General features: G+C 41.1%; 1 protein-coding gene across 1 annotated transcript in view; it reads right to left on the bottom strand.

Annotated features, from left to right (window-relative positions):
* The window catches only part of SHANK3 (SH3 and multiple ankyrin repeat domains 3), a 1,519,554-nt gene that overhangs the window by 1,478,810 nt on the left and 13,022 nt on the right, over positions 1-27,722 (bottom strand). The window contains exon 2 of the mRNA XM_069229472.1: positions 2,996-3,045. The gene's annotated coding sequence lies outside the window, so the exon portion shown is untranslated. The remainder of the gene's footprint in view (positions 1-2,995; positions 3,046-27,722) is intronic.

Here is a 27,722-nt window from a genome sequence, read left to right as displayed (position 1 = left end):
TAGTATCCCATAGCTGCCACTTTAAGTACATTCAGATAGCCTCCCTGGGAATGCATTCCACCCATTGCTTGCCATTGGCTTTGTGGTTTGTAAGTCACATTTCGTTGCTTTCAATTTACTGGCTTTATTTATTTCAGGCTGTCTGGCTTGCGTTTCCTTACCCAAACCTTATTTACCGCATCCTTCTGAGTGCTTCCTTTCTGAAAACAGGACTGTAAATTGTGTTCTTATCTTATCACATTTGTTGTGCATTCAGAGAACAAGGGCAAATGTCAGGCTCTGTCTTCAGTGGGAACTTGTTGTTGACTTTTCTTTCTCTGACTTCAAAGTGAGAGGATTTATGTAACATTCTTGCTAAACACTAGGGGCAGGAAAGAGGTTTTTTTCTAATCACATGACAACGTTTTAATTAACTGTGCAAGGATTTCAGAATATATCAGAATTAGTAACACAAATGAAGCAAATTTAGCTGGAAACAAATACCTTAATATGATTAAACTAGATGATGCCATTTCCACACATCAGCATATGTGCACTGTATAGTTTTATTAGTAAAACTGTATGTCTGAACCAAGGTTATGGTCATTTAATTCAAAAACATGCCGTCTGTAATGGCAGTGTGCTACACACCATACATACCCCGCTCCACTTTCCACCACTCCATGTTACTGCACTCTGGGACACTGCACTCGACTACACTTTGAACCACTCCAATTTACGCCACTGCCCTCTATGCCACTGCATGCTACGCCTCTTTACTCTTCTTTACCACTTTTCTCTATGCCAATGCACTCAATGCCACTCTACACCACTGCGCTCTGTGCCTCTGCACACTACTCCAGTCTAGGCTACACCAATCTACTCTGCACAACTCCACTCTAAGCCACTCTGCAACATTGCACTGTTCGCCATTGCACTTTATGCCACTCTACTCTGCATCACTCCACCCTATGCTACTGCACTCTACAGGACTATACTCTACTCTGTACAATTCTATGCTACTCTACTCTGCACCACTCTACACCACTGCAATCTATGACACTCAAATCTACTCTGTTCTCTATGCCACTGCACTATATACCACTCTACACTATTGCACTCTCTGCCACACTATTGTACACCACTCTATTCCACTGCACTCTATGCCACTCTACCCTGCCCCACTCCACTCTATGCCACTGCACTCTAAACCACTGCACTCTACACCAATGCACTCTACACCAATGCACTCTAAGCAACTGCACTGTATGCCATAGCACTCTGCTCTGCACTACTGTACTCTAAGCAACTGCTTTCTATGCAACTCTACTCCACTCTACACCACTGCACTATATGACACTCTGCTCTGCAACAAAGTACTCTCTGCCCCGGTACTCTACACCACTCTACTCTGTACTACTGCATTCTATGCCATTACACTCTTTGTCATTACACTCCATGCCACTCTACTCTGCATCACTCCACACTGTGCCACTGCACTCTACAGCACTGTTAAAGAAAAAGGAGTGCTTCTAAAATATAGATTTCATTAATATACATAATATACCTAGTGCAAACATTTTTTATAACTGTCCATTAAAATCACACACTCCACAGCTCAGCTTGGAACACACTTACAGTACTTCTCTAAAAGAAAATACCTTTGCAATCAGAAAGCTTCAAGTGACTCCTTGAATTAAAGCCAATACAGGTTTCCAAGCCGCTTTACATTTGCAGATTTATCAGTTGCACACATTTGCCTTTCTTTCAGGAAGGAGGCACAATGACAAGAAGGCCCTTTTCTTATCTGTCTTCCCCTCCCTCAGGATCAGAGCACAGGAGACTCCCTGCCTTTCAATCCAGCTGGGGGAAAAAAATTGTCCTAATTACATGTGTCCTTTAGCTGAAAGGCTAAAATTACGGACAGATGACATCCGTTAAGCCAATCATCACGGACAACGGATGGTAGGACTAAATTACGAACAGTCTGTGAAAATTATGGATGGGTGGTCACCCTGGTGCCATGGACCCCCTGGACATCCCTTTTCAGGTGGCTAAAGCCACCTCCTTGTCCACCTGCAGGGGGATATCTCTCCCCTCTTGAAAGTGCAGAGGGGTTGCCCCGTGCACTGTGACACACAGAGCAGCTTTCAAACAGCTGCTCCATATTTCACTTGAATGTGCTGCAGTGCTAGTTTGCGGATGCCCTGGAGGAGGAGCATTCGTTCTAATATGGCGTACTGTCCCTGTTTGCACCCGGCACACCTGTTGAAAGTTGTTCCCTGTTAGCATAAACAGGCAAAGTGCGCAGTATTAGTAATACGGCCCCAGTTGCTTATTCATAATCTTTTTGGTACCTCAAAGTCAGTAACAGACATTGCATTCAAACTTGTCAAATCAAAATCTTTGTTACTTTGCACTTTGCCATAGGCTAGTGTTGTTATCTGATGACACATCTGCCACAAACATGGCGGAGTACCCTGCCTGCCAAAATCCCAGTGTATAGAGTCAGGTGAACCACCATGTTTCTGCCAGTAGAGTCTCCACTGGCTCCGCCGTGGAATGCTTAGAAAGCAAAATAAATAGAGCTGATGTTCTAACATGCTTTTCTCCTGATTGGGACCGCCAAAGAAAGTCTGGTGGTCCTAAACATGAAAACTCATAAAAGAACCTCCCACACAGGAAGAAATCTCTCAGTATTTCAGGGGCATTTTTAATTTTACAATAACAAACTCATTCCTTGGGAGTTTATTTTTGTAAAACAAAAAACTTTGCTGTGTGGGTACACTGAAGGTGGCACCCGAACAGCATTTAGAGATCTATAAACATGGCTAGAGTACCCAAGTACATCCCTCTGCTACCTTGACGAAATGTACAGCCTGCCCAACTTAAAATTAGCTCCACAGTTAATAGTCATGAACTATGAATCATTGCCTGATTCACATCATAGAATTACATTTCAGGAAAGCATACTGTGATTGTTTTCAAATGCAGGGGGTGGATGGAGATAGCTTACCTGGGCAGAACGTCAAGGGCTGCAAATTTAGAAAGCTTCAGTTCCACAACCTAGAGGAGAAAAGAAGAGAAATTGTTATTTTTAAGATTTCAGATTATGATATCGTCAAAAGAACTGATTTCCGTACATAATTCAGGACCACATACTGACTTGCCCCCTTCTGTGAACTTTCCCACTAGGTGGGTCTGTTTGAAAGTTTGTTATCTGAATAGTGCAGAGCTAATTCAATATATTTATTTAAAATCTGATGTAGTTGGACCATGTCAGTTGATGTCAGAACATTGTACAATTGTAAGTAAAAATAAAATTAGAAACAAAAACCATTACATTTTCCTAAGCAGATTTATAGTTCAGTTTCTCTGTAAAACATACTTCAAAATATATACCATGATTAAGGGTTTTCCGTTTCACAGTAAGATCCCATAATAGTCTGGAATCCAGGAATATACAACTAGTTGATTAAAACGTATTTCTTAATATGTCATTCAAAATCCAAGCTTCTTCAATTAACTCTTTTAACTAGGACACCAATGAGTGAAAGAGAGGACGTCAGTGAGTGTTGGGAGCTTGTCCCACACACTGTAAAATCAGCACAAACTGCACTACTCCCTTGAAACTTTGGTGCTTTATGCTGATCCATCCTCTGGCATGATAAACATGTGTCAGACTGACTTTGAAAGGTTAGATTTAGAGATATGTGGACTAAATCCTGGGAGGATAATTCAACCCATTAAAAAATGTAAAGATACATGATTGAAGGCGGTAGCTTTTTTCCTGTCATCATTTGAGGATCAACTTATTCTGAAGCTGGATCTATTAATGAGTGGGCTTCAACTGGCTGGTCATCACAGAAAAAAATCTGTTTCAACCGATGGCTTTGCTCCAAGCACTATATTCCAAAAATGAAAATACAGAGCAAAAAGGCGACAGGGTGGGTAGGGTGGGTACACCCTCATCCCCTATTCGATATAGGGGAGCCCTAAGGGATCCCCATGGCCCTTAACATTAATCCTGAAAACAGTGGATTTTGTTCACGATTGCTAAATCCTCTAGTGGATTCAAAGATTCGGGACACCTTATATATCCTAGTTCATTCCTTAGGTGTCACGAGCTTCAAATCCTACACAGCATCTATGAAAAACTGTAAAATCAAATCAAAATGGAGCACATCAACAGCAGACAGCCAATGGCCAAAAAGAGGTGGAGTTTGGCACATAAAGGGTTTAGGCATTAGCTAAGGCTGGGAAAGGAGATGATCCTGTGACTAAACCCCTGTATGAACAGTCAAAGGTTTACCCGTGACCATAGGCCACGTGCAACAGAATTTGACCACACAGGAGTGGGTATTCAGGGCCTAGCCAAAGGTAAGGACCTACAGTGAACCCCTGAAGCACACGGCAGAAGGCTTTCTAATCTGGGGATTGGGCCTGCAGGGAACGTTTACTGTGTACAGTGGGTGTGAGCATCACAAAGATGTATACAGTATATAACCAAAAACCCTTAAAATTCACTTAAAACACAGTTAAAGTGATTATGTTTTTTTACACATAACATATTAATGTATGTTTAAAAACCTGTGCAATTTACTTAGAAGCACCAGTTAAAGTAGAGTTATTGTTATGGACTGGAACCAGAAACCCCTATTGAAGTTTGTTCTACCATTCATAACAAGTACAACATTCATGCAAATTATAAGTTGCACACAACTTTAGAAATGCAATAGCTTCTACATAGCAATGTATAACAGTTATGATGAATAACAAATGTTTTTTCCCCCTAAGGGGTATATTGCTTGCTTTGGTCTTTGATCCTCTAGCAAGAAATAATCATAATGAGACAAAATAAAAGGTTAGATTATTGTAAATGTAGAGATAAAGGTAAATCTGGTGATTTGAAACACTCTTAAAGAACGCTTGAGAAGGTTTTGATTCTTACAAAAAGAAAATAGCCCTAAAATTAAAAACAGTAAAATATTTGCATCTCAATGAAAATAACACAAATAACCGAACTAAGTTACACCAACTGGTCGAACAAACAAAAAGAGACCTCAACAGACAGGAAAAATTGAACCTAAAATTGTGGTGGGAATAACTACATTAAAAATGCCAAAACTTGCTCAAATTTTATATATTCTGATTAAATTAGTCATTATGTATGTATGTGGTATTTATACAGCGTGAACATAGCCAACAGGTAGTAGAATACTGTACAGGTTCAAAGACAAGTATAAAGTGGACAAGTAACAGCAGAGGTATCTGATTTGTGCATGGCGAATGCATTGTGATGTAGTGTTATTTAAAGAGGTGTGTCTTCAAACCTCTTCTAAATTGGAGCAGCCTGGGGATGGTCCTGATGGATGTGGAGATGTTGTTCCAGATCCTGGGTGCATTATGTTTCTACCATCTTTGAATAAACAGAAAATGTTTTTGACATTCATTTGGATTTTAGTTAACTATAAAAATGTCACTGAAAAAAACACCAGAATCCTACATGAAAAGTACTAGTGGCGTTTCAATATTTGGAAAAATGCCACCAATTGTTTCTATTGCTAAAGTTTCTTACCAATTAATATGCAGTCAGAAAGACCTCACTCAGTGTATAATGCAATGTAATATGGAACTAGGCAACACATTGTGTCTTTAGAGTGCTTAAAACAATGTGGGGCAAGAAAATGTGAATAATTATTTAAATTTTATTGGATGACTGGTGAGTAAAGTTTCTCAAAAATTGTTCCAATTCATGCTTGTTCCTCTATAGGGCAGCCTGCATATGTAAAGTAATGGAAGAATGTTAGAAAGGAATAATTGTAAAATAGTCGACATGAACAAAATTTACAAACATCGAGTAGTGAGACAATGGTCTCTTTTAAGAGAACATATAGGAAATTCTCCTATATGAAGAAGATACTGGAAAATTCCCAAAAATAAACCACTGGTTGCAAGAAATAGCACAGTTAGCGTGTGATGCAGATGTCTCGATTAGGTGGTTGTACAGAAGAGTTATTCACTTTTAACAAGGGTGAATAATGGGTGATAATATTTTATGTGCAATAATTTGTTGAGCGAACGGCTCATCCTTTTTTATGAGCAAGGAGACATTGTTTAGTTTGTAGTCATCATTAATAAATTTGTGTTTTATTGCTTCGCCTTAAAAAGTGATGAATTCCTTTGGTGCGTTAAAGTATATCATTTCTGTGCTATTTTGAGGCAAATACGTGTGAAATTTCGAAAACCTATGGTAAGTTACTCTTTGAGAGTCAACCAGTGAAAAATAGCACTCCATGCTTTAGCCACCTTTTCCCTAATCCTAGCCCTTTGTCTATTTGTTCAGTGGCCTGACTCTCCAACACCTACACAATATTGTATATAGCGAGATTTTTCTTTACCGCTGCTTGGGCTTCACAGTAAGATATAGGGCTACATCCACCAGAATACATCTGAAAAAAATGGTCGAAAACTGAGCCGGTGAGACAAGTCGTGGCTGGACTACATAGTGCAATAACGCTTTGCCTTGTTGCCTTATTTAAACACACAAGAGTGATTAACAAAATAAAAAAGGGCTAACAAGTGGAAAGAAAAAAAAAACATTTGCCATGCAAATTATTGCCTCAAAATCTTTGGAGAACTACACTTCTTTTTAGAAGGATTTGCACAAGTAATCAGGAAAATTGTTCCCATTCACAGGTGGACCGACCCATTGGTCCATTATGTTTTCTGTGGTGAGCAGATTCTAAAGTCGGTGACAGCTGAACAGACCACGTGACAAAGAAGGTTGACCCAGTAAGGAGCAGCCTAGAGGAAAATTGCAGCTGCTGGCCCTCCAAATAAAATAAAAACAAAATTGAAATTGAAGGAGGAACATTGGAGGGGAAGCAACTTTGGAGTATGGGTGTGGTAGCAAGTCAATGCTGCCAACAGGTGGTGCTGAGCAATGATCAATGACAAGCAGGGAGGGGATGGAGTAACAAAGAACCCGTTGAGGGGGTATGGAAACAAAAGTTCAGAATGGTGGGGGAACAACAGGAAGAGCACGATGGAGGGGATGTGGAGGGGGAAGCACCACACAGGGGAGAGGTTGAGAAAGCAAGGAAACATAGGCAGTCCCACCTGGTACTGAAAGCAAAAGAAAAAAGTAGTTCCCTGAATGTAGTCGGTGGATGAATGCAAGTCAACCACTAAAAAGAACAGTAAAGGCACAAAGCTCCTGGGAAGGGGCAAACACAGGAATGAGAATTTAAATAATTGAATAAGACAGCAAACGTATACTGACCAATGATAAGCCTTGTACTGACCCAGATCCCAATGTAAGCCTTGGTCTTGTATACAGCCGGTCTTTAAACAAAATCCAGCTAAAGCGGTCTGTATGCCAGACCTAAAAAATGGGCATTCTGGAATAATATTCCCTACTGACTATGGGTGATGTAGAATTGCTAAAGTAAAACATTGTTTTTTTTACTTTTTGTTAGATGCCCAAATCAGAGTGTGATATTGGATCATAATTTCCACTGATGGAGATCGGATCAATCAACAACTGTTTGCAGATTCTGCCACATAGGACAAGCAAAGAGACAAGGAAGGTCCGCCCGTCACCTTCCATCTCAGCCATGCACTCACAGTACATTCCAAGTGTGCCCTCTTAATTTATCAATATGTCTCATTTCGTTCAATGTCCAATCACGTTAAAAGTAATCAGCACACATTATATGAGCATTTTACAGGCTTGGGAGCTTGTCTGTGGTATATTGCAATTTTTAGGATACCTTTTCTTTTAAAGGGGAAAATGGAGGTGGGAGAATATCCATCTGAAAACAGAACCAAAATGTGAACATACTTGCGTACAAAAGGTGTGATTTTGACAAAAACGTTTTTAAAAGCAGACGTTGGTGTTTCTGGTGCAGGAAAATATTGTCACTAATTACTTTTCAGAGCAACCTATGGGATCTTTTAATTAGGCCTATTGTTAAGTAAAATCCCTTATATTGTAATGTTGATGTATACAGAAAGTAGCTATCCCCCAACAGCAAGAAAACCGCTGACTAGGCAATAAACAAAATAGTGACAAACTAAAATATGCCAATCTTAAAACTCTAAACAATTATGAATTGCTCTATTTCAGTGTGCAATTTGATGATTCTTCTGGTTATTGTCAGAAGTTAGACTATAACTAAGAAACTTACTGATTGATTGGCTGAAAGAACCGTGGGCCTCATATACTGTCCCTATTCGCACCTTGCAAACTGATTGCAAACATGGATGTAAGGTTCCAGGTGACCTGTGTACTAACAGGTTGCATTGCAAGTTGCCAATCTGCAGGGGGTCAAAAATCTAACTTCCTATGATGGTCTGAAAGGAACAGTAAATCACCACACTTGCATTTGCTTTCCTAGAAAAAGCAACTTTTTTAAAGAGCTTGTGTCCATTAGATGTAGAGGGACTTTTTAAAAAGAAATACTTTCTATTTGGGAGCACATTTTCAATTTTTTTTTAAAAAGGGAGTAGTCCACTGGAGCACTACCTGCTCCACTGGAGGGGCGCCTGACACAGTTTCCAAAGGAAAAGCTGTTCCGTGCGGCCATCTTCCCATCTGCAAATCAGTTACTACCCCACCCTGACAGGTGGTAACTTTTCAATGGTTTGCAATAGCAAATAAGGCTACAAACCATCAATACATGCCATTGCAACTAGCAAAGGTTGGGAGACACCTCTTTCATGCCCCTTTCTGTTTGCAGTTTGAACAGGGTTGTGAAACTCTTTTAATAAGCTTGAAAGACTATTCCGACATCAATATAATTTCCAAGATGGAGAATATTAAAGTACAGAAGGAGAACAGCCCGAGACAGGACATCCAAGGTGCTGCTGTGCTGCCGGTGCAAATTGTGTTTTTTGGCCAACAACCATAGTTGCACAAATATCTGAGCAAGTACTAACTTGCCTGATCTACAGTTTGACAGACGGGTTACTCTGTCACGAAGGTGACAGCTATCCTGTCCGCTGTATTAGGACTTCCATAGGAGGTAATGGAATCGTAATACTGCGGACGTGATATCCGTCACGTTTGTTAAGGAGTAACCCGTCCGCCAATCTCTAAATAAGGCCCTTAGTCTTTACACCACTTACCACTTCATTATATAGTGGCCTACTGATCAATATAAATATAGAAAATACCAAGCATTTGGTAACATGCAGTCAGATTACACAACCTGGCACCCAGCTATGGTTACAATGGTGAGCACACTCATTGGATGCAACCAGAACAGATGGAAGCCGTGCTTTGGTTTACAAGAAATCCAGTTCATGCTCTCGCTTCTAAAGTTAGCCTTGAATAATCCCAATCAGGATACTGCACTAGCTCTCATAAGGGCCTTCAAGGCACATCTCAAGAGTCGGGCTGCAGCGCATGAAGAGAGTCTAACAGTGCTACTCCCGACACAAGACAAATGAAGATTCCTTATGGGACTCAGAAGTCAGGAGTGGACTATAAACTTGCACATAGAGTCAAACCAAAACGAAGCTACAGCGTAACATCTGTGACAGAAGCATTTTGGTGCCTTGGTGGTACAACAGCATGTGTTTATCCAGTCCTCCTCTAGCCACTGTACACTATATAATATCACGCGTCATGCATAGCCAGCCTTTTAACAAATGGGAAATATTTTCTGGGTCACAAGACACAAAGGACATTATGGAGCTGTTTTCATGGAGCCATTGGAAACTCTCAAGTAGCAGTTCAGATACACAGGCTCAAAAGGATAACTGTCACAACTGCCTGGGGCCTTAGTGAACCACATCTCCAAGTGCCTTGTTTAGAACACAGCCCTCAATTGACTCTGGCAATACCTTAGAGGTCCAGATAGCCGGCAACCGAAAATCGAGATGGGGAGTTGTGATATAAAGGGAATCCTTCACGTGCCTAGGCACTCATACTAATCTTGGACTGGTCCATAAACCAGTCTAAGGCCCATTCAGACCTGGCCGTCTGCCTCGAGGCCCTGCCTCATCGTGCTCTTCTCCTCTTCCTCGCTGTCTGCTGTCTTCTTGCTCACTCTTTTCACCCTCTTGCTCTTGCTTCTTCCGCTCTCACTTGTTCTCCCTGTTATTGTACCCGTACTGTGCTTTGACCTGTGCTTTGTCATTTGTACCCATTTTGCTGCTCTGTCCAGTCTTCTGTGCCCATTTTGCTGCTCTGATCCAGTCTTTTGTGCTTGTCTTTCTGCTCTTATTTGTCTTTTGTGTCCATCTCTTCTCTTTGCGCCCATTTTGTTGTCTGATTTTTTGGTGCTCCTTTTTGTTGTCTTGAGCCATTTTTGTGATTTCTTTTTTCCTTTCTTCTCTGCTTTTCCTCTTGCCCCAGGGATTCTCTCTGCCTCCCCCCTCCTGTGCTTTCCCACCCTCCTCCCCCTCCCTTATCTGTTTCTCCCATGCCTTATTCATGCCTTCTCCTACCTGCAGATTCCCGCCCTTCCCTTGCCAAGTCCCCCGTGCATCTTCCCCTCCTAGGACCAACGTAATAGCAGCTGCTGCACAACCGTGCAGGGAATGCACCACGCCCAGCACCAAAGACCCGGGTCCTTCCGACTGTCAGTGCTACTGCTACATTTTCCCTGACCTGTAAGCACTGGACGTTGACACAACACCTGCCCACGCCCCACACCGCATCACATGGTGGGACGTTTCTCTTGTGCTCACTGCCGCTTCTCTTGCAGCGTCACTCCTACACCTCCACCTGCACACACCTCACCCTGCATTGCATTGCATTGTATTTTTCATGGACTTTTACTAAGCTTTGCAAAATAAAAAAAAATAAAAAAAGCACTATAGCACAGTCCTAGTTAATAAAAAAAACCAGATATAATGAACCAACTGCTATTGGGAGTGTGATCTAGATGAGACAATTTGCAACATCAGTGACTGACCAAATGAACAATCTGTTTAGATTGTAAGTATTAGCAGGCTGTCACACGCCTCTGGAGGAAGACAGGAAGATGATGAAAACACGGCCAACAGATTCAAAAGTATCCGTCTGAGTATTCAGAAGTGTCCTTAAGGGGCGTTTCATGGTCTGGATCAGTTTCAGTACGTTTTACAAGATCCCAAATTTAAAATTGAACAGGACTGCACAAAACCTACACACAAGCTAACTAACACACAATCACGGTATTTATTCAGCTTAAGATATAACAATCTACCCTATAATGCTCTCACACTGTTTTGTACTCTTTCTACTTTCCTATGTAGAGACATTTACAACTGAACCTAGTGAGTCATCTTGGTGAATAATAGGTAAATATGAAAAAATATGTTCCTTTCAAAGCAATTCTCAGAAATATTTTGGTGATGAACTCAGTATCTGCATTTGTCTGTCTGAAGAACAGATGGGATATGGTGTGTGCATGTGTGAGGGGGAGGGCAGTTGGAAGTCGTTTGGTTCAGGTTGCTTGAGCTCACAGCAGCTAGACTCATTATTTAGGGATCTAATCAGATGGACAAACAGAAACCTATGCTTCAGAGGTTACATGACTCGACGGCCGACATTACGTTTTTCCAGGAGATGCATTTGGTAAATGCTAACAAAGAGGGCTTGTGAACTAAAGCCCAGATGTATGAATATGTGGTCACAAATTTTGACAAGTATTTTAGCAGCCAGTAAAGACTTTTAAGAATTTTAATGAAGTAAATCACACATTGCGACTCACAATGATTGGAGAACATAGAAAGGATGGTGGGGCGATCAAACCACCATGTCCGTGGATGCTTTTCAATAAAGTAAACTGAAAAAAAAAATACATCCTGTTTTCCTTAAATGAAATGAGGTTGTGTTTAAAAATAAAAATGTGTTTGTTCGTTTAAGAGTTGACATTCATTAAAGGGAAGGGTTATAACGGGAGCCCATCCCTATCCCTTTTTGCAAATGCATTACCACCTTCTCTGAGGTATCGGTACAATATTACTGTTTTACAACTGGACTTTCGCAACAAAATATTGATACATAAATTACCCATATAGTATGTACAATGGATGCCTACAACACGCCTCTTCCAGATACCGAATTGGTATGCATTCAGATTACCATTATAGGCGTTAGAAAAACTTTTCCAACTCCTAACTGGATTAGTGCATAAGAAAATGCATTGCAATGGTTGCAAACTCCAAACTGGAGCCTTTGCAAATGTTAAAATGCTTAGAACATCTGGTCTCACTGTTATTACCTCTTTAATTCCAATCACTTTATGCAACCAAAAATAAGAGCACAACAAGAATTTTTATGGCAAGAGAAGACTTGCGAAAGAAAGATTCCTCAAACGCCACAGAGGGGAGATGGATGGTGAGGTCAATAGGCTACATCCTAGCCATGACAGATTACGTTCCACCGCTATGAATCTGGCTAGATAATCCCCATACCTGACAAGCAGGGATCAGGATGCGATGTTAACTGTCATGTGGTGCCACTTTCAACAAGGGATCAAGACTGTGTGCTTGCATATACTGTTTCCATGACTGCCAGTGACCCCAGGAACATCGACTACACCTGGCTGCTATGGAGGTTCTCTTCATGATGGAGGACAGCAAGATCCCAATTGAAAGCATTTTGTAAGGGCATGCCCATGTCACTCAACTCCTGTACAAGGGAGGCGAGGGAATTTGAATACCTTGAAGTTGCCACTAAATTATTTTATAATAAAAGGTCAGGAGTTGGTCAAGAACAGAAAATAATTAACTATGCTCTACATTGACAAATGCATGACGGAGGGACCGGCTCTCACTGGAACAATAGGACAGTCAATCACACTGGATGTAGCCATAAAGCATACCAAAGACATGATCAGACTAGTCATACACAGTGCAATAGTAGAAAGAACTTGAATTGATTCATAGAAAATAGGATAGAAACAAAACTCAAAGGAAATCATACTCTCTGAGGGAGGAACTGAGGACATTCCTATCTGAACCAAATGATTACATGCGTTTTAGAATGAGGCAATTTTAGCTTCGTAAAAGCAATTACTATATGGCTCACAAGCTTAATGTACAGCAAAATATAAGCCAAACACCTGTAAAAAAGATAGAAAATAAAAGGTCCATGAGTGTGGCTCAACGGAAGATGTGCCTGTTTGCTGAACATTATGTCATCTTTATGGCACTAGTAAAACCAATATTCTCGATGTACCATGATAAACTGAAATAAAAAATGTTCATTATCCAAGTAAAGTTTTTATGAAAGTTGCAAACTTGAAACTGAGATAAGAAAAGTTTGTAAACATAGGGTTTGCAGGTAGTAAAAAGAATGCAAAATGTCACGGGAAATGGGAGAATTTTCTTGTTAAACAATTTTGCGAAATGTTCACAAAAAACACATTTTTATGAAGCTTAAACAGCTTCGCAACCTTCAGAAAGTGTAAAATTCAAATTCCAAAATTGTATTACATCTGCCAAGTGCAAATGGTGCAGCTGAAGAGATTACTTTCAAGATTTGTGAAAATGGACAATGCATTCAAAACGTGGGCTATTGCACGGATGCCCTGTATTTAAGGAGCAATGTGTACAGAAATGTAACATCAGAAAAACATATATTTGTCTGCTGGCTGAAAGGGATCTCAGATGACAACAGCTGAGCATAAATAATGCAAATTGCAAATTACAGAGGCACCAAGGCCTCTTCATCATTCGCCATGTATAATCAGGGACACATTAGAGACTTCTGATGGGCTTCGTGTCCCTCAGTGATATCTTTACTTTCTTTGCTTTTTCTTAATTAACCACTTCATCATGATTTGGGTCTCCCGGATTTCAGTCAAGAGTTATTTATGGGATTAGGTTTAAGGAAAGAATGTGAATCCGGATTGGAAACTGGAGTTGGACTTCTTATGACACAGTCACAGGAGATGCTGTTCAGTGGATAAAGGACATGGCTCAACAAAATGCGGCCTTTAACAGCTGCAAAATTACGTTTACCTGCAAAGTTTTAAATCCACCACCCCCTAACGTATTCAGGGACATTGCTAACGTTTTGCAGTTCTTGGCAAGGCCAAAGCATTTTCACTGACAATGAGCGATGTGCCTGTTGTGTAGCATGACGCAACCCAACTCCCATTTTTGTTTACATTTTAGATAGCCATGAAGGTGACTAGCAGCCTTTAGTCTTTAAAAGATTTGGAACAGAATTGGCGTTTTTGAGACCGCAAGTTCCCGGCACCTACCAAACTTTAGAAGAGGGGGCACCCTTAACTGTCTCCATTTGTTGCGAGCAGCGTCTAACTAAGGGACGCCCTTAAAGTTGCCAGGGGGAGAGGAGTTTAATATGCTTCAATTAGTGGGTAAAATTGGAATATTCCGACTACTACTCATAAAATGGAATTTCCAAAATGTAGCGTTCCTTCACTTGAGTAATTAAACATGCTCACTCTCAAACTAAAATCAAGGTTTAACATCTAATGCATAATTCCTGTAACCCCAAATCTCACAACTAGGAGTTTTGCAATAAGTATCGTCAGGTCAAACCTGCTGTGATTTATCAGGGCAAAATGCTTATATTTACTGGTAAGTAAAAAGCACCAAAATCCACTTTTTCGCAAAAACTCTGAACTGGATAGTATTTCACCCAATAAATTTCGATTCAGTAGAGTATGATTTTATCAGGTGCAATAACTATTGCACCAACTACTGGGCCACTCCTAACGAGGGCCTAAGTCATACATGTGGTGAAAGTGTTTTACCAAACCATGTGCAATTAAGTGATGTCCTGCACATTTAACTTTCCGGCCTTGCAGGCCTGACGTGCAGAGACGCAGAGCGTAAAGCCCATGGCTGAACCGATGCTAGGATTCCAGGCCTGGACAACAATCAACTTCTCGTGTTACCAAGTGGTACACAATGACAGCGCACGGTTACAAAAATAAGCAAAGTATACTTGAATGAAGCACAAGTGGGGTGAGGTGATGAATGAGGGTGCATATGTATGTGCCCTCTACTATGATACAAGCCCCTGGCACAGTCAGGGAGTCCTGCATGGAAAGAGGAGTCACTTATTTTCTGCAGCCACCTTCTCTGCCCACACACCATAATCAAGCGGGGTCTGGACTGAGTGCCTGTCTGATGAGTGTGTGACTGACTCTTGGCTGAAGCACCCTTGCCTGCTCCTCAGTCACAGTGCAAGTCCTATGGTGGTCACACGCTGGAGAACGTGACCCTCGGCTAGCACCGTAAGTGCCATATGGTCGTATTAAAAGTGAAGCCGCTGAATAACAAGAAATGCGTCAATTGCACACACAGATGCGGCTTACAGATGTGCCGCTGCAGCCAGAAGGTGAATATGCGCCCCATGTGTCATAAAAAGCAACTCGTGTGTCAATGTGGAAAAATAATGCCTTAGTAAAGGGTCTCAGGTGGGTATTTACACTCGGCTCAGGGTCTTAAAGTTCACAGACATTAAGTAGTTATTTACTGTGAAAGGTTAGAGGATTCTGGGTTAAATAATGTTAATGGAAAGCGATTTCACAAATCCGTTCCTGATATAGCATTCCATATTACACGGGCGCTGGAGAAAGATAGAGGATTATCACAGTACCATTTAAACGCGCCACCCTGACCCCACTCTGTGTAGGAATCATGTCACCTGCCGAGCGTTTCATTTGGGATGAAATTGAACGAATCAGGTGACCAGAAAAGGACGGAATAACCATCACATTTACAGTTACCTAACAGAGCCGGGGAATTATTTCTTATTTGTATAGGGTTTATAAAATCAATGTCTTTGGCCCTCATCCCAAAAGCCAAGTTGACCCAGATCTGAGGTCAGAAGTCTGTTTGAGCCTAAAGATGCATCTAATATCGCACTTACGGTATGGTTGTACTCTGCAACTTATGACAGGTAAAACCTGGTGATATTGGTGCATGGAAAACCCTAATATTCGTAGTTTTTCATCTTGGAATAGGGAAAACACTAAGTGCTACTGCATTATGCCTCATTACAAGTCGGTATGATGTGGTAATACCATACCTGCAAAAACCAAACTCCGCGGTATCTGCAATTTTCCATCCAGAGCTACCAAATCATTTTACCGGTAAGTCAGAATGAGGGCCTAAGGATGTTTAATCTACTGAGGAGCTGTTGTGAAATATTGACTTGTGCCCACTGAGTATCTCATTCTTATATGCCAGATTGTACCGCTGTGAGTCTGAATCAGAACGCTACAACATGCACAGAGCAAATCGAGAAAACGAGAAGAGCAAGGCATACGTGAGTGAGTTCTACCCACTTCCTTTCCCTGTTGTCCTCTCGAGCCTCCATACCCTCATTCACTGTTTTCCATGAATCTCCTGACAACCCATATCTTCCAGGCTTAGAACTGATCACATTCTGAGGACTTTTACAAAGTTTATCCTTGAGTGCCACCTTGCACCCCATTCCTTTACCACACCTGTACCACTCCTCAATCCATGAACCTTCAACTAGGTCAACATTTCCAAGATCACCCAATTTGTTTCCTGTCAATGGGCCGTGCAAAGGTTTTTGCCACAGTAGACGATATTACATTTTGCCATCCTTTCCTCTGGTAATTCAAGAAGCAATGTTGCACTTCTAGACAGTAGCATCTTAATTAGCTGCCTGCAATTGCTTTGCTACAAAGAGGTCTGTAAAGCTAAAATAATTTGGTTAGGTTCATTATTTAGACATGCTGTGTCTATTGGCATTTAAATCCCCAATTGTAAACATGAAAACAAAGACTCACAGACAATGCCTATTTCAGAAACACTTTAGCTGAAGACATCAGATCATAAACAAAGACCAGAGACTAACGGTGGTCATTGATCCTGCTGAAACACTGAAGCCATTAGGCACATCCTTGCACATTCTTTGCAATACTCATTCACCACTCAGGAACATTTACTGCCCTTTAGCTATACAAGTCTTAGGATACGTTTAGGATAAGCTTTGCCTTTAAAAGTAGAGCTTTATAAGGTTTACTCACTTCTGCTGCAGCACTGGGCTGCTTTAACCCTCTGTACTAAAGGAACTTGATTGACCTTTGCGCTATAGAAACTTTTAGAGAGAAGGGAACATTTTTCTCATGCTTGTTCAAAGGATTACGTTTTAGAGGTTTATGCGGAAGTTCTCAAATGAAGGGATACAAATAGCTTCACTTGGTGACCATTTGAGGCCACTTGCATTTGAACCTCAATTTCTCCTTTCAATGAAGTCCTAACCCTGTTAACCTTGGATTTATTAGGGGCAAATTCAGGTGACTCAATCCTGTTGTGTCCTGGTGAAGGTCCCTATGACATAGGAGTGAGAACCAAAACATTTGGTTTTAACTGCTCAGTCCTGCAATTAATAATCTAAATTTTGCCAATACCAGTTATTGCCTAATGGACGTGTTCTACCAAATTCTTCTCAGGACGCAGGGGTTATGCAGTTGTTTTAAGTATGCAGTGTGCCTTTAACATCAGGCAGTTTGCCATGTATTATGCAGTGGAGTTCACACATTTGTGTTGGTTTGTACACAGTCACCGTGTCACCACCATTAGTCTTATGAAATCCCCTGTGAGTTTATATTTATTCCAACAAAAAAGGTCTTTTTCCATCATTGTGCAGACCCTACAGGTTGCTGGAGTTCACATTTCCCGTTCTTATTTGTGTCATTATTCACAACTTTTACAAATAGTTACAGCTGAGGACTCTGCTTTTAACGAATGATAAACATTTGAATAATTAACTTGTCCAAAATCTATGAAATATTGGAACCTCCTTTCTGCAAAATATGTAATTGACCTAGTTCCCTCGATTCCCTGGGTACAGAACGGCCCTATGATTACTACAAATTTGACTTCCACTGGTTTTGTCCGAGTCATAATGTAAAGGTCTTTTATTTTGTAAATATCCTGTTTCTCCCACTGTTTATCTTGCACCACTGGTCGGTACTCACATATCGGCTGGTAGTGTTATTTACGACTTCAACATTTACATATACATTAGTATCTATCACACAGAAGACGTGTACAGTGAAATGTACAGTAGAAGCACTTCCTTCACGCTTTATAGCTCTTGGCGGCTTCCCTGCATCACACGCCTTTTCTGCAAACGTGCTCCAAATAGAAGTGGGTCAGAATATTCGGGGCTCTGACGGGCACCTAGTGTGACATTTAGAATATGACTCAAGGGCGCTGAACCTCTGGATACAGCTCTCAAGACTTTCACGTCTCTCCCCTTTTATCCTTCCCTTCCCAGCCTCCCTAGGGTCCCTACAGCAGCAAGCTGTATCTTAATGAAACCAATGTCTGAAAAAGCGTTATAGAAAAATTTCCTCCGCGTTACGATTCTAGTCTAAGGGCCTCAGTACGAGTGGGTAGGAGTTTGATGCGTTTTACACCAGGTAAATTTCATCAGGCTTGACCTGGCAAAATTTGCCTGTGGAAAATTGAATGGCTGCTGTGTTTGTCACAAAATTCGGAATTGTGGTATCATCTCTGTAACAGACGTTACCAAACATACCAGAATTTAATGATCACTAGTAATGAAGACCTGGGAGGCTATCCCGCTTCCTGGTCTCATCATATGTAAGTTTTATACAGCTTTCTACGGCTGAATACCAGAAAGACACAAATAAGTATGAAAAAAGAATCACTACATAACAAACATACCAGGGAGCTTGAATAACAGGTATTAATATTACCAAAATTGTTGGTACGTAAATTATTGAGCTCTGAGGAATAAAAAGCATGCATCACCCCTGCTAGGTTTCAAACCTGACATGCATGATTTTGCAGAAGCAACAACAGTTGTTAAGGTAAAACACAGGATATCAGAAAGTCAAAACCCTAACATGAATTTGATGCAAAACAGAAAGCACCACAGCAAATAATCAACAGACAAGCGTCTTTTCCACTGACCAGAGCTCTCATGCAAAGTGGACAGTGGGGGCATGCAATGCTAAAAACCATTCAAATGTGAATGGGTTGTGTACACTTTCCTTCAATACAAGTCAATGGAACACAAACACATGACAGAAGCTTGCAACTTTCAGCTAAGTTACATTTAGTGATCTGGTGGCAGGACCTTCTCACTGAGAAAATGCTAGAGGTCCTTCATACCGAGACACACTACATGAACAATCTGATGACTTCTTTACTTTTTTTAAATCAGGCTTTTTGTTGCTAATACTAGAAGCTTGAGGCTAAGCTTTACTATGAGATGCAAGAAAAGTGCTGATGTACTACTCAAAGAAAATAGCTTCTAGGCCTACTAGAGTCATGAAGCTCAACAAGTATATTGAAGCTGAAGAGCAATTCAAATTAATAAGAAACTTGACAAGTATCTTGAGGCTGAAGGGCACTTCAAATTAACAAGAAAATGATATACTTGATTTTAAAATATCGGTGCATGTTGTAATATACAGATGCTAGGGTACATTGACATAAAAGCAATAGGAATACAAGATTACAATTTCACACCAGCCCTCTGAGCTTTCACATGATAGCTGCCAGGCCATAATTCCATTGTCAGCATCCTGGGAGTCAGCCATGCCCTCTAGTACTGAAGGGATGGAGCAGTTCCTTGGAGGTATCAGAGGTTGTTCCTCTGGACATATGTATTCTCTAGGTGCACATAAGCCATAAGTTAATTAGGCCTGGAGGAAATATTTTCAAAATTCATCACTTTCTTGCTACGTGAAATTACCCAAAATTACACATTATGCAATTTCATGCAATTTACATTGTGTGTATCACAATAAAAAGTATTGTACAATACCAGTGGGAGACTGGTTCTCACTGAAAAATTCTCAGAAAGATACGTTTTCTACTCGAACCAGTCTTGTACCTGTATTTTATGAGACTTTTTGTTCCAATGAGTGCTCTTGAGCAGAAACAAAAATTAAAAATTAAAAAAAGTGACAGTGACGCAAGATACCGGCAATTTATGTTTCGGGAAATATTTATAGAATTTTGAATGAGGGAAAAATGACCTGATTTTGCCCATCCCTAAACCTAATCAGTGGGTGGCAGACCGGGTTTTCAACACAGCAAGGTACCTCTGCCTTCTTATGGGCGAGCGCAAAGCACTCAGTTCCGTGTTGTTAGCTCTCTTTGGGCTTCAAACCATGCCCATGTCACGTTAGTGTCTTTCATTGGTTCGTGGGCTTGCCTTTTAAAATCTGCTTGCTTTCATTAGCGGAAGGCATGCATACGTCATGCCTTTTCTGGTGGTTAGCCCTCCTCGAGCGCAGCGACCAAGTACAGAAAACATATGAGGCTCGCTGTTTTCTACCCAGTTTGTGGACTACTTTTTTGCAGCACGATCTCGCTTGGCCGAAGTCAAGCGCTTTGCATGATATCGACCCTGTTACATAGTTAATTGCACTTTTGCCGGTTACGTAGATAATTGCACTTTTGTCGAGTGAACTGTTTTCTGTTTGTGTGTCTGCTTTGCACTGATGGCGGGCGTCAGCTCGCTTATGTGAAACTTTTACTTTTCAGTTTATATGGCAAGAAAAGTCCAGTTAGTTATGTGAAACTGTTTTATTTTCATTTTCAACTTATGGGGCAAGAAAGGTCCAGTTAGGAGTTTACAATGCTAATTGCTCGAGCTCAAGCAAATGCGAGACCGTTTGCATTGCAAATGCTTGTTTTGGATGAATTCAATAGTATTACAGCCTATAATGCTTTGGCTGGTAATTCCTTAGGTGTTTAATATTTAATTGTCTCTGCTGAAACCCTCTATTTATATTGAACAAAGTGAGCAAAGGAGAGCAGACCAGATTGTATCTGGATGCTTCACCTCATTGTAATTTATCGCAGCCACAGTCCACTTCTTTGTATAGATTTACAGAAATGTGCAGGGTTACACTGTGGCCACAATCGGGGAGAGAATGTCGCCCAAGTATAATCAGCAATCATAAATAAACATCGCATGCCCATACTATACAAAGAGAGGGGGAAACAGAGCAGCAGAACTAACAAAAACATACCACTATTTCCTTCGGACATTAAAGGGCTAAATGACATAGTGAAAATGAAAGTAACAGAAACCAAAGATAGAGGCATGACCCCCCCTTGAACATCAATTGACCAAAATGCTAGGGGTAGCGGAAGTGACATCACGCACCCTTTGGCCTCCACTTTCACTCACATACTTACACATACACACAAATTCACACTTACACACACTCTCTCACATAAACACACTCCCCCTCAAGCACGCGCACAACATACACTTAAAAACATTTTACGAACCTCAACTGCCATGTAAGGGCATATTCCGGCTAACTGTACCTCATTTTTATTACACTACTAGTGAATAATATGTTATAATTCACGATAAGTGTAATACAAATTGACAGAAAAGAAAGAGAATGGAGCTCAAACTTACGAGCTGCCACTGTGTTCAGGCACTGACTTTACCACCTTTGAAGCCAGGAGTCGCAAAGGCATTGCCTCGGGTCGCAGAAGCGACCCCTGGCAACCCTTAAATGACGTCCATGGACCCCCCCCACGTTCTCCATCCCCGCCCCCATTGGCAATAGCTGTCAGCTTTAGGGTTAATTGAAAATCTTTGGCATAATCAACAATAGCAAAATCTTTCTTCAACAACATCTCATCCATTATTCACTCTGGATCCAAGACTTTCTGGTTTTCCAGCTGCCGGAAGCATTGGTACAAGAAAATGAACCCGGACCGTTACACAAAGCCAATATTGTAAACAAACCTGACTATTATATCATCCCCCTTGTGCACCCTGTACCATTGAACCTCCAGCATGGGCACTCCTGGTTGCCTGTCATCCAGGTCATCTCTTCTCATAACCCACCAGGTAACAGCAAGCACCGTCACAATCCACACCTCTTCACATCCGTTCATTGACGGAATCCTGCATAAAACCCAATACAACAAACCCCCCTATCTGTGGCCAATCCATCACTATTCCTCTTGCTAAAGAATGTCCCACCCTCAGCTGCAACAGGAGACCATGCACTCTCCCTTCTAGGACAATGCACCCTCTTCTCAAGAGCTGCATAAATGCCACTCCTCTGATTAAAATTGTTGAAATCCTATTCTTCACCCAATGCACCTGCATGCGTTTTAATGTAACTCGAGTGTCTAATTGTTTTGATTAACTTCAAAATCTTTTGTATCTATTTATTTGTCATATATACATTTGAGTTTATGTCATCCTGCCAACAAAAATACAAGAAAGCCGGAAGTTGTTTTTACATCCACTACTCAAACCCCACTGGTACCTCCAACCTAGACTTTGATAAAAACTATTTATTTCACATGAGAAACAGATCCTTCCTGAGTCTTTGCTATCTTATGATCTGTTGGGATGTGTTTGATTTTCTTGTTCTTTGTTCAACCTTCCTTTTGATCAAGGTACTAGGTTGTATAAGGCATTAAACTAAAGACATACCCCATCTTCAGCCATTTACAAAGTGAAGACAGACACACGATGGACAAAAGCCTGTTAGTGGTGACTGTCATTAAGACCAGGTGGAACTCAATCACTGGGACAAGTAAAATCTCCTAAAATGTTCCCTTCAATTTTTTCTAAAATGTACTTGAATTTCAAACAAAAATTACAGTGTTCATTTATGATGCAAACTAGTGTGTCTCAATGGTACACTACCATAATATCAAGTTCTAAATATCGTGCTACAAAAGTGTCATTGCAAGAATATGGACTAAGAAAATATTGTTAAGGAAAATATATATAAGTAACAATAAGGTTACTCTACCTAAGTACATGTATACACACCTTGAAAATATATCTTCAGGGTTCTGAGATGTGAAGGTAAGAATAATGAATGTATACTATTCTAGATATACATAACTTGATGATAGTTTAGTAGTAGATATTCTGGTGATAATATTAGTAACACTATAATTATGTTCTCAATATTCTGACATACAATTGAGTCAGCATGTTACATTCCATTATCCTCAGAAATTATTGTCATGCATATAGTGTTTTTGAAGCCTGGTGTATTTGGGAGAAAAGCCCTTTATCTATGGTTATAATTTCACAAAAGTAATCTGCTGTCCCTTAGATTCAGCGCACCCAAATTTGAGTTTATTGCGGACTTCTAAAATTGAGTATTATTGGTTAGAATATGCTATTGGGTACCAATTATGTCATGTCAGAAGGTTGTCGGGAATGTGGTATATGGTCTGTATACTGTCTGCTAACTGGACAGGATGTGTGATATTTTTTGCTTTGTAGGGTTGTTTGAGTAGAATTATGCAGATTTTCATTATACTTAGCTGCTTGTTGTTGGTTGATCCGTAGTCCACACACACTCATGATTTCCACAATGTATTTCTCCTCAAACATCATGGTGATGAAAATGGATCTGCCATTTTCTCGCAAGTTAATTTTAAAACTATTTTGAGTTTTATTTCCATTTGTAAATTTGGCGAACTTTTATTAATTTGCTTTTTAATTGATGAAAAATGTGCACCTTAATCCAGTAGTTTGTTAACTAAGGACAGGTAGGACCAGTGTTGCACAGACACTAGCCAGCAGCTTCATACTGGCCGATACATTTATCTGTGGAGCCCCCAAGCTGAAGACGAAGATGGTGGGAGTTAGGCTGGAGCTATTATTGACACTCCCCATCATTTCCCTAGCTGCTTGACTTCAGAAAGGTTCGAGGAGGTACTCTTCAGGATGTTGAATGCCATGCCCTGGCACCAGTGCTTAATTTGTAAATACAAATGTGCCGGTACGCAGAGCTCTCCTCTGAAACACGCAGCTGCTGCAATTAAATGTGCGGAAACGGAATACTGAGGCAGCTAATCCTGAATCCATCTCGGGCCTCTTCAATCCACTTAGAGCCACTCCCTGCCCTTCAGCTCACTCCTGTAGTTTTCTGCTTTCTCCCATTTTCACGCTTTTTCGGTTTTCTCTTCCTCCGTCTTTCCCAAATGTGTCTTTTGCTCGCAGCAAATGCTTGAGGCAGAAGAATAAGCCCCGGCCCTCGAAAATAAGTGCCGGTGCTCAGCACCGGAAACAACAAGCACAAATTAAGCACTGTCTGGCACTCACCAAGCTTAAAGTGACCTAGGCAAGGCAAGCCAGAGTGCAGGGTCTCACATCTGGCTGCCTAGTGAGTTGCTAAAGTAAAATGGCAATGCTCTTTATCCAATGGGGTATGAGCTTTTGTTAGACCTGTCAGGCTTAGGATGGTCTTCTCCCAAACTTTTTGCCTTACTCGTTCATTTTTGTTGGCCTTGGTGCTCTGTGCACTTTACCACTGCTAACCAGTGCTAAAGTGCATGTGCTCTCTCCTTTAAACATGGTGAAATTGGCCTACGCCAAATTGGCACATTTAATTTACTTACTAGTCCCTAATAAAGTGGTACAATATGGTTCTGGGGCTGTAAATTAAACCCTACTAGGGGTCCTGCAGAATTTATTGTGCTACCCACTTTAGTAGCTTTTTAAACATGGCTTAGACCTGCCATTGCAACCAGCGTGTGCAGTTTAAAAGTGCCAATCCGGCCTGGCAAAATAAGCCTTTTACCAGGCCTAAGCCTTACTTTTTAATATATTTGCAACCCCTTGGGTAGGTCCTACAAAGATCTGGGTGCTGTGCATTTAAAATATTGGACATGTAATTTTATCATTTAGATGTCCTGTAGTGAAAAACTCTTAAATGTGTTTTTACTGCTTCTACGTCTGCCTATCCCATAAAATAACATTAGGTTAACTTATAACATTTATTAAGTAATAACTTTTGGGAACAGGTGGAAATGTCGAGTTTGGTGTCTAGAGAATTGTAATTTAAAACTCCCTTTAATGGTAAGATGGGATTTTATTACAAGACCGGAGGCTCATATTATGCAGTCTTTTCTTGCTTTAATTTTAACAGCAGCCAAGAAGAAAAACTACATTTCCCAACAAAAAAACTACAAAGTTACATCATAAGGGAACCATCCAATAGGACGTCGTAGTGCACTATTAGTATCCTGACTGCGAACAACAAGTCCTCTTTTCTTGCTGCTCGCAGTCAAGATAAGTACCAATATTTTTGTCTTCCATATAAATGTTGAATGTTTATTAATAATGTATTTCATAATGTGTTTAGGTGTGTAGAACACGTTTTTTCTTTACGCGCTCTGTCTACTCGATTTTATTCTGGTCAGCGCGTCTTGCAACGGTTGTTTATTTCACTGTTGTAGATGCGTGTGTGTGTGCACGCGCGCAGCCGGCTTGTCATCCATCTTCTTGACAGCCAGCCGCATTCCTGCATTCCTCAGATTCCACTGCTCGCGTCTGGATGCGTTTCCTTGTTTGTTTAACACGCGTCCATTAACGCGCGTCTTTCCCTTTTCCTCACAGCTTTTGCCTCGCGTCTCCTGATGCATTTGCTCCTGGCAGTGAAAGCGCGCTGTGTGCGCACATATAATTTAATCCCCCTTGTATTTTAACGGACTCCTAGGGCTACAAACCTCCCACCTTTCTTTTGTTTTGTTTGTTTTTTCTCCTGGTTTTGATAGGTTTTACCCTCAATTTCGTTTTTTAATATATATTTTATAGATAATTTATATATAATTTAAAAGCTCCTCATTATGGCTGAGGAGGAAGAATCCCAATTTCTTGAGGAATCACTGAAGTCCTTCATTACAGATTCTGTCCAGAAGGCAGTTTCTGTTTCTATGCTAGACGTATCTAAGAACCTCGAAGCCTCTCTCTCCAAAATGATTTCGGCTTCTCATTTGCCTTCTACGAAAGGCAAGAAACGTGCGGTTTCCCTTCTGGGACCCTCAAAAGGCGTTTCTGCTGGTCCTTCCACCCGAGAGGTATCCAAGTCGGGACCCCCTCATTCTCCGCTCCATATTACTCACATAAGAGACACTGATGATGACGATGATGACTCTCCCAGTCATACAGATGATATGGATGGATCCTCTGATCCCTTTTATTACGGGCCTCCGGAGAAAAGGCGTAGAATTTCTCCCAGTGACGGTGGTGACGTTCACCCGGTGTCTCAGATTTTGGTGGACCATTCAGGTGAGCCTTTGTTTGATCCTTCCCTGATGGTTCATCCAAACTCTAAAGAGTGGTATCCTGCTGACCACGTTGCAGACTATGTTTCCTTTTTCCTACGCCATTCTTTAGACAAAGTTGCTCGCAACAAACTTAAATCTGAATGTCCCCGTCCCTCCTTGCCCGATAATATCACTGCTACACCCACCATTGACCCCAACATGCTTATGTTTTTCACTAAATTTGGTAAAGACCCTAAAAAAGGTGTCGATAGAGCTTGGTCAGGCTGCCAAGACAAACTTTTAGATTTGGTGGGTCCCCTCACCAGAATTTTTGATATGGCGGAGGAAGCCAAGATGGACAATACGCCAATTGATCCGGTAGTCCTTTCCAACTGGGCGCAACGCGCCATCTGTATGCTGAGTAATGCAAACTCCCAGTTGTCCATCGAACGAAGGAAGAGTCTCCTGCTCAAGATTGACCCTAAATTTACTTCATTAGCCTCTAAAGATGAGGGTCCTTCAGCTAAAGGCCTTTTATTTGGAGACTCCTTCAATAAGGAGTTGGGCAAGTACGTCTCTACCTTTGCCTCCCTGGACAAGGCTCAGGTTTCTATTAAGAAGATATTTTCTTCTCGGGTTTTTGGCAGGGGTGGCAAAGGCAGGAGTCGCTTTGCCGGCCGTTCCCTCAGAGGTCATTATGCCAATCGAGACTCCTACAATCAACAAACCCAGCTTGACACCTACTCAGTATACAAGCCGCGTTTCTACCCCCGCCGCTCAAGAGGCTATCGTCAGAGGGGATACGTCACTAAAGGAGAACAAGTCTCCGGTAAGTGTTTCCAATTTTGGCCTTCCTCCAGTAGGAGGCAGACTGGCTCTTTTTCTAGACTCATGGCGTTTTCTCACCTCAGATCCCTGGGTAATTCAATCCATTCAAGGTTACCTCTTAGAGTTTTATCAGCCCCCAACTCAGTCCCTTTTTCCTCTTCACCTAGTGTGTTCTCAAGAACAAAATCAACTGCTCCACGATGAGATTCAATCTCTCCTCGCCAAACAAGCCATAGAGTCAGTGCTTTTCGACACTTTGGGCTTTCTCAGCACCATTTTCTTGGTGCAAAAGAAAAATCAGAAGTTTCGACTAGTTCTAAACTTTAAAAATTTCAACAATTTTGTGGTTTACCGACATTTCAAGATGGAGACCATTCTTCATCTCAGGGATATTTTACTTCAAGGCGACTGGTTGGTCAGACTAGACCTTCAGGATGCTTATCTCACGGTCCCGATTCACCCCTCACACAGAAAAGTTATTCAATTTCAATGGCACAACTCTTTCTACCAATTCAAAGTTCTTCCTTTCGGGCTTTCCTCAGCCCCTTGGTGTTTCACCAAGATCCTCAAACCTGTGGCGGCTTTTCTCCGCTCCCACGGTGTTCGTCTAATTCTTTATCTAGACGATTTTCTCTTGATGGCTCAAGACAAACGCCTTCTCCTAATTCACTTACAATTCTGTCAAGATCTTCTTCTCAAATTGGGTTTCCTCATCAATGTTAAAAAATCAGCTTTAGTTCCAACTCAAAAGTTGGAATTCCTTGGTTTTCTCATAGATACTACTCGTTCAATTCTTCAACTTCCTCAACAGAAGGTCTCCTTAATCAAAAAAGAGATTTGTCAATCACTCTCTCTTCCTCACATCTCCCTCAGAACTCTGGCTCGCCTTGTGGATCTCCTCGCCTCTTCTATCCAAGCCA

This window comes from Pleurodeles waltl, chromosome 4_1 (genome assembly GCF_031143425.1).
Source record: "Pleurodeles waltl isolate 20211129_DDA chromosome 4_1, aPleWal1.hap1.20221129, whole genome shotgun sequence".
In the NCBI taxonomy this organism is placed as follows: Eukaryota; Metazoa; Chordata; class Amphibia; order Caudata; family Salamandridae; genus Pleurodeles; species Pleurodeles waltl.
Note: the sequence above shows the minus strand (reverse complement) of the source record. Positions and strands in the feature narration are given on the sequence as shown.